Raw genomic sequence first — 9,427 nt, forward strand, 5'->3', positions numbered from 1 at the left:
TATATATATATATATATATATATATATGTATATGCAGCTAGGACTTAAGGTATTGTTCATGGTAGACACAAGTCAAAATTAAGAAATTAAAAGTGTAACTAAGATTTTTTTTGCTAAGAAAAACTTGTGTTTATAAGTTTTTAATTAAGAACTGTGTACTTTCTAATTTAAAATAAATACCTAAAAATGTAAATTTGTAAAATGGGTTGCATTAGAATTACTCGACTAAAGGGTTTGGGACAGTGATGAGGTTCAATTCCTCCTATGGTTTGACAAATTTTATATTGTTGCTGATTTACCGGAAACAAGTTATCTGCCCCATAAAGGTTCTAGTGCATTTTTCTTTTTTCATGCTTAACATATTAAATATATTCGGTTTGTCACTTTTGTTGAGGATTAAACTAATATTTTCTCATAAAAACTACATCATTGGGTTTTTCTCATTCAGGACATTGACACTTACAATGAACATTTAATTATTGCTCTATGTTGGATCGTTGTTCATCAACATTTAACAATTTCTATGCACTAGTGTCTGACCGTGGGAGCTACTAGTGTCTGACTGTGGAGCTAATAGTAACTTACATAAAACCATGTGAGCTAAATATGGAGTCCGATGTATATTCCCTATCGAGAGAAACCTATATACATACAGGGACACGTAAATCAGGGACTATGAGGGTATGTGATTAACGTTTCTAGGACACTTCTTCCAACTCTGTGTGTCAATGGTCGCTACTAAATGAGTTGGGGTAGAATCCCAGAGTGAGTGGTATGTGCTTAAGATTCAATAATAAAGTATGAATATTTTCAATTCAATCATAGGATGATATTTAGGAAAAAAAACATGATTTAAATTGAGGGGTTCACAAAAGTGTAAAGTAACATGGGGCTTTTGGTTTTAACTATCAGCTACAACAACAGTAATTTACACGAAATTAAATATATTGATACGAGTTCATGGTATTTGATTCTATTATAGGATAATATACATAATATGTAAGTGCAACTACTAGTAAATACTTTAAATAGGGACTAAGCTAGACTTTTGTGGGGATAAACTTTCCCTCAAGAATCTTACCTCGAATCAAGTTGGTTTCTCTCAAACTCAAACACTGAGCAAATAAGAACATTCAACATTTTAGTACATTCAGTATCTCAAGCTGAATGTGCTTAATAGGATTTAGGAAACACACTTTCGAGTTGAATCTGTGACAACACAATACACACAGACCATCAAATAAGTAATATTGGTTTTAAAAAACTTCTCTCTTGAGCAAGCTTAAAACACGAGGTAGAACATCATTTTCAACTACAATTCTTTAGATTGAACCACAATTACTGATTAAAATCACTTGTAAACAACATTTAAACCAACTATTAGAAATACGCATAAGCTAAATCAACCTATAATTGCATAATCACACCCCAAGAATTGGTTTTTAGCTAACATCATAAAAAAGATAGAAATCTTTACCAAATTGTAAATACATAAACTGGGTAAGATAAATTTCATCTTTACAAAAGTTAAAAAAAAAATCACAAAGACCCACTTCCACTTTCTAAAAAATGGAAAACTTTAATTCTTTAAAGCTAAGGAAACCTTAGTCTCAATACTAAAAGTTCAAATTCAAAATTGCTCTCATGAATGTTTAAAATAAAATTTAATATTAAACATAATGTTTGAAAATGTATTTATAGTCTCCAAAAATATGTCATGAAGGGATATTCAACGCAGTAAATTGGGCTCGCCAATCAGCTCAGCATTTGGCCTTTGGTTAGTTACATCAGCTTTTTCTTTTGGCCTTCACTATCCTCAAGTTCTGTAACTTTGGGCGGTCCAACACTGCATTGAGGAACAAATCGGCGACATGGAGGTTGCTCCCTTCTCTCGATAAATTGATTTTCTCTTTCAAGGCTTGGCACACTAGAAATTTAGGCCCTCAGGGACATTAGGCGACTCATCAAATGGACTTGGCCATCACCAGGCATTACTCTCACTGCTTTTTTAGCTCGCTTCATTCCTTTTTGAAAATTAGTATCCATGCTTTGTTTATCAATGCAAATACTTAAAAATAAATAGTTTTACATCAGTTATTGGAACAAACAAACATTTGAGGACACAAAAATCTATTATAGGACTCATCAACAACCTCCACTTGAACTTTTTCTTGTCCTCAAGTAGAACTCATGTTTAGAAGTTAAAATAGGATTTCTCAAATAATTCTACATAAGACACAATAATGAATGCACATAACTAGACTAAAATTACTCTTGCCTGGATAACATGTGCACTCAAAAATTCAAGTTGTGACTCACCATTATCAAATTTTTCAGACTTCACAATAATTGCTTCAAATTCAATTTTAGGCTCAACAAACGTAATGCCCTCACAGAAAAATTAATTCCATATTGATATGCAATGATTCAACAATTTATAGCTATGAAATAATAATTAACATTCACACTCCAACCAATACTTGTTTCACCTCACTCAAGCTCAAAAAGGGTCTTTTCAAGCTTGCTAATCAGGTTGAGTGCAAATGTATGGTCAATTAGGCTAAGTGACTACTTTCCCCATAAAATGTCGCTTGAAAAATAGTTCATTTGCATTTCTTCTTCATTCTCATCCATGCTCCAAATTCACCCCATTATTCATTTTCCATGAAACATTGGATTCCTTATTTCTTTTCGCAACATCATTTAAAAACCTTTTGCATTCTTTTTCTTTTTCGTTCTTCTTTTTTTTGTGTGGAGGGTTCCATATTTTTCAATTTCCCTCACATTTCTTGATTTACCTTCTCTGTTCACCATACCAGAACTCAGGCTTTTAGCCTAAGTTAGGTATTCAAAAAAACCACAGTTCATGAGGATTATAGATGAAGGGTAAACAAATGTAACAATTTCATCAAGTTTCTTCTAACGAGATAAGGATCAAAGGGTATTCAAGAAAATATCACACTCTCACAAGGAAGGCCACAAAAGAGGTATAATGTAAAATTGATTAACTCGTAAGGGTTTTTTACTAAGATCATTTCAAGAGCTTGCATTACTTAGTCAAATGGACCGATGGGTCAGATTCTAGGTTTCATCATGCATGGTTCAGAGTTACCTCATTTCACATGGCATTGACACCAATGTCAAACAAGATTCCACACATTCTCTAGTGCGCAATGTTGATCATAAGATACAAAATTCAACAATCGTCTAGTCACAACAAGACATAAATTGTTCACATATTGCCTATGCAACTTCATTTGGTATCATTGTAGCCGCATACTCTTATTTGTTTTAATATGAGCATTATTCAAGTCATCAGTATTGATCAAAACCGATATTCCAATTTACAAAAGAACAACCACATTGAATATTACTTAAGAAGGGTAAATTATTTTTCAAAACGGTCAAACTATCATATACATTCAAAATAAGGAGCCACAAGCTCAAAAATCCTCAATAAAAAGTGCCAAAACTCAATATATATATGAAACAATAATAACAAAACATGAGCCACACCCCACGAAAAAACATAAAAAATTTGTCCTCAAATGCAAGAAAATATCAAAAAGTCAAAATAAAACAATAATACAAAGATTGAGGTAAAGGGAAATCCTATCTATGCAGACGCTTCATCTATCAGGGCATCAATGCACGAAGTAACACTCTGAAACTGAGCATCAGTGCCTTGAGTCACCTCAGAAGGACCGACTCCATTGGACCCACCCATAGTGTTGTCTCTCGAAGAGGTTTGGAGTGCCTTCTCAAACATAGAATTCTCAAGGTCAGCCCGATCATAATAACCTCAACCTCTTACACATCTATTTTCTCCTCATCAATCTATTTGTATGACTCATCAGCTACCACATCATCCCGATATACCTCTTTATTTGTGTCCAGAAGAATCTCAAAAGTCATTGGCGCTATCCACATTACATCTGATGCCTCCAATAGTGAAGTGAACTTTGTAGATATTAAATAGATTACATCCTTCCTCAGATCTGCCACTTTGGCTTTAATAGTCGTAAACTCGGAATACTCCTCTTGTGTACTCTCACAAACATTAACTCGCCATCAAATCATCAATCAATATTCAAAGAGGGTTCAGTGCATCAAGGGGGACACTCTCAATCATCCATGAAATCGATGCCTCTAGAGGGGTGGACTCACATTAGCCGAATGGTCCAGGTGACCCATCTATATGATAATAGCTTGAGTAATCTTGGCGGAATAGGAATAGTTAGAAGCAGAAGGATGCTGAGAAGAAGAGTATGAGCAGATGTACCTAAAGGTCTAGAGGCCAAAGTAATGAAGTATGCCTCTACAAGTATGAAATAATTTTCCATATAGGAAGATGTATCCACCGGAGCTTCTCTCATCTCGTCGGTCTCCTCCTGAGTGTAATGAGACTACATACACCAGATGTTAGTGGAGGATGAAATGATAGACTCAAAATCTCCAGTAGAATCTTTGGGAACTCCAGCATGCCAACACGATCGAGTGATCGGAACTAGGAATGGCAGGGAGTTATTATGCTTCTTGGACCTCATGGTCATCTCCTACTCAATAAGGAGCCCCATGTCAGTGATTTTCCTTAACATTATCATTCCAAGGCATCTTCCTTAGGGTCGCAGAGGATGGAGTCATTTTGGGACTACATGATTGTATTATTTATGAAGCCGAACAAGAAACTAGAAGCAATACTTATGTCGCTCTTCTTAATGGGGGCCCGTGCCTTGATCCACCTCTCGGTGGTATTGGAAATCAGGTGTTCCAGTCACCCCTTCAAGTCAGTCAAGAACTGAGTTGTAGGGTACCCCTCATATTCCTGTGTAGCACCTAATGTTTTTCCAAGTACAATATAACTGTGGTTGCCACTATATATGGCTTTCTTTCCCAAGACCATGAGTGACTTCACCAATTTGAAGGCACTAGACTTCTTCTTCCCCTTGGGCACCAGCTCTCTGTAAGTTGTACAGAATTTGTTGACCCATGTGGGAATGTAGGGGCCTCGGGGCCTAGTGAACTGCTCAAACCTTTAAAAATAGAGGGTGTCCCTCACCCATGATTATCTACACTCAAGGCCTTTTGTAGAAAGTAGCTTCACATCTAAAAAAATCTGCAACCCATTATCTTTTAAAACTATTATGGTTTTCGGGAAGAGGGACCAAAGATGGCACTGGATCCACAAGAGGTGCCAGAGCTAGCATTGCATCTTCTAGGGAGGAGTCAACTGAGATTCTAGCTATGTCAGGACGTGACTAGGAAAGATCTCAGACCGTCGAGACAGTAATGGTTGATTATCATCCGGCTTAGTCAAAGCAGCTTAGGACCCCTCACTATCGGAGTTTTGGTCCAGAACCTCAGATGATGGCCTTTTTACATTGTCGTTGCCTCCCTTGGGAGGCTCTTTCCTCCCGATGACAGGAGTATCGACTCCCCATTTATTTGTCACAATCCCTCTTGATCTTTTACCGGGTAGATTTAAATATTGGTTCTACACATATCTTCAAAAATATCAAAATAACCTAAAGAAAATTTAAGCGAAATTGAAGAAAGATATTTCTAGATAGACTCATTGATAAGGTTCGTGATTCGACAAATCTCTTTGGCAAATTAGATTGGGCACGCCGAAAGGATTAGCTTAAAATTTTCAAGAAAAATTAGCATGTTTGCGATAGAAAGAGCCTTTGGGCAACTTGCTCGCAGCTTTCGGCGAGCAACGACTAGACCGCCAAAATTTACAATGTATTTTAGGGATTGGGGGTGTAGAAAGGGTGATCAAGGACTTTCAGCGAGTCATAGAGTGCGCTCGGTAAAATTAGGCTTCTAGGCGAAAGTTAAAGGACCCAACTCAATATTAAGAATAAAATAAGAGGCGATAAAGGGTGATTCGCTGAACATACAAGTGGTTTGGCTAGATCGACTCAACTTGCCAAATGATCCATCGTGCCTATTTTCAACCCAACATCACAAATTTAACCAGACAGCCCCCGAAAACAAAATCAAGAAAAGAATAAAGTAAAGTGAACCTAGAACCATACCAACCATAACATCGGGATACTCAGACTTCTCCTAGTTTCGCATAATTTTGCCATTTGAAGACTTTTTCCCTTAAGAATGATGTAACCCGCTCTATCATTGCGCAAATTACGTTATTTGGCAAAATGTAGGTCATTCCGACTTCACCCAACTCAACCCAACAACATTTGGACAAAACACCAAATTTTTAATTAATTTTATGGCACAAAATACTGGGGAATTCAACAACACAGGCATTATAGGCACAATATTCAAATTAAAATAGGCACACAATCATAAACTTATGATCATAGAGTCCCAACGCACATCATTAAGATATAATTCATTGAAAATGAGTACAATTTACTAAATAAGAATTCGGGGTTTTGAAAACCAACGTTATATGCCGAATAATAAAGTTGACAAGCTAGGAGGGTACGATATAAAACTCCGAACACAAACTTGACGACGTAATTGTAATAAAAATGCAAGAAAACAGAAAATATTATCTAGGTGTGAGTTATGGAAGTTCAAAAAATAGAGGGAAAATGAATGAGTGTGAAAGTTTAAATCTTTTGTCTTTAAAAACCAACCAGTTCTCGCCCATTCTATGACATTAGTTTTGCTCGCCGACCCAGTCAGCGACACTACGAATGGGAACTTACCTCACCGATTTTTACAGGACATCTAGTTAATTTGGGGGTCAAAATGGCAGACAAATTTAAGATCGCCGACCTGGTCAGTTATTCACCAATTTTCTCCTAGGCTTGCCGAGTTTTATAAACGCCAATTTCAAATTTTCTTGAGTCCAACAAACGTCCAAGTCGGACTCGCTGACCTTATCGGCGCATCGCCGACTGGACTTTTCGCTCTCCAACCTGCGTTTCAAACATATTCGACACTCTTACTAGGACAATCAACACACAATTATTTCAAAATTAAAAAGAAGAAAGAAAATAAAACTTGGGTTCCTACCATGCAGCGCCTTAGTTAACGTATTGTCACGACGCAAGTGCTAATTCACACTTCATTCTTGAGGTTGGGCATAGAATCACTAGGAAACCCCCCATGTTATCTTGGGTTAAATGTGCGGAAATATGACTCATTTGGGTCTCCAACTGTTTGATCGAGAGGAAATGAGAGGTAACTGTCTGGCAAAGGGTCGACGCGACTTCCTTCATCTCTTTTAAAATCTTGTTCGACCCCTCAACCTTGTCAAGGATATGAGAAAGCGTATCCTCCGGCAAACCTCACTCGGAATCCTTTGTCTTTTTTCTCTCATGGGGAGGAACATATATATCCTCCTTCCTGTCTATCTCTATCCAAGTGGGGTTACAATCCCTCCACTCTCTATCACGATCTTTCCAACCTTCATCTTTGTTTCAACCTCGGTACTACCCTGACTCGGGTAGTTTGAACGATAACCACCTCGCTGGTTGGCTAAGAAATTCACATCTTTAATGTATTAAGACTCAATCTTGTCCTCATCACAGTTATAACATCCGACACCACAACATTGACACTTCAAGCAGCAACGGTCATGACATTTTTAGACAAAATATCAAGTTGTGTCATGATCTTAGCCCTTTTGTGGTCCCTCTTTTGGTTTTTGTCGTGCTGCTCTTTGGTCAATTTAAACATAAGAGTGGAGACCTAATCTTTGCGGGTGTACAAACCCGATTAATTGTTGTCAAACAATCCAAAAGGTGGACTTCTATGCATAAGCTTGGTCATGAGAAACATGGTCAACTACACCCGTGTTCACCGAAGAAAGGCTTCGTAGAAATTCCATAGCAAATGAATTTACACTGAACTCAATGACCTTTCTTGTTTGAATCGATGCTTCCATCCGAAATTTTAAGGAGATCAAAGCACAAGAAATGAATTTAACAACGGAATTTAATCACTTGAAAGCTAAACTGGAAGAATTGAGAGTTGAATTTCATGCATCCAAGAAAGGTTTGGCTAATTCACTAGCCACACAAGCAGAAACCAGTTGGGCAAACTATAAACACAAAATATGTGTTTAGTAATGTATATGTAAATGTGTATTCTTATCTACTCAAAATTTCTTTTATGGATGGTTTGAGTTGAAGTTTGCTTTTAGTTACTGCAGTAACTTTTAGAAAAATAAGTTTTTTAGTTTGAACAAATTTGAATTTTGAATTTTAGTTAGTTTGTTTATGTTGTTTAAATTTTATATTATGCATATTATGTATTTTTTGTTGGCTATTTAAAGCCCCTCAATGCTTAATAAATTTATTGAAAGTCATTTCAATCCTAAGAGACATTTTAAATAATTTTGAGTAACCCCCGTTTTTAAAGAAAAAATCACCAAAAGTGGTATCAGAGCTTCATTGGTCTTAACAGATCTTTGAAATCTTCGAAACAACTACCATACATATTTCACCCATAAGGGATACCTTTTGAACCAATTAGTTCTACCTATTTTAACGTATCAAGGCTACGTTCTCAAGCCCTGTTTTTTTAACACAAAGACTTTTAAATCAATTTTTAAGCCAAAATAGTGTCAAGAAGCAGACTCTCTATTCATACCCCATAAATTTTCATAGACGAGAACTATTAAATTTTGTCTCTGAGAATAAACAATATTTTGAAACTTATGTGATATGTGGGGTTGTGATGGAAGAAAAATCCATACAACCTATCTCGGCTAATCATACAAAAGTTGAAATTAAAGCAATTTAAAAAACTTCTACAAAAGATAATGTCATCACATGCGTTTTTTAATATCAAAATCAAAAGAAGAAAAAGAAGAAAAGAAGAAATGTTTCATGTTAAAAACAATGAAAAGAATCCAACATCAATTACCAAAGAAAAAATTGAGGAGGAGGATTTTTTTCAATTGCAGTAACTAAATCAAAGGAGGAGTGTTGAAGTTTGCTTTTAGTTACTTCAATAACTTTTAGCAAAATAATTTATTTAGTTTGAAAAAATTTGAATTTTGAATTATAGTTAATTTTTGTATGTTGACATATTTTATGTTGTTTATATTTAAATTATGTATTTTACGTTGCCTATTTAGAGCCCCTCAATGCTTAGTAAAATTATTGAAAGTCATTCAATCTTAAGAGACATTCAATCATTTTGTGTTTCCCCATTTTATATATATAAAAAAAGAAGCAACAGTTTGATCTTTGAACATGAACTTGTTGCATTGGAAACCGTTGAGACGTCACAATTGATTTTTTGACATCTTCAACTGCTATAGTTGTTATAATAAATACAATTTTTAGCAGTTATAACAATGCAGATTAACTATGTTGACATTAGTTAATTGTCATTAGATTCAATTTCTATATAAGTTTTAGCCATGGTTATAAAGAGTATTAAGATATACTTGTCACTAGTAATTGCATCTATATATATATATATATATATATATATA

The sequence above is a fragment of the Solanum pennellii genome, chromosome 9 (genome assembly GCF_001406875.1).
Source record: "Solanum pennellii chromosome 9, SPENNV200".
NCBI classification, from domain to species: domain Eukaryota; kingdom Viridiplantae; phylum Streptophyta; class Magnoliopsida; order Solanales; family Solanaceae; genus Solanum; species Solanum pennellii.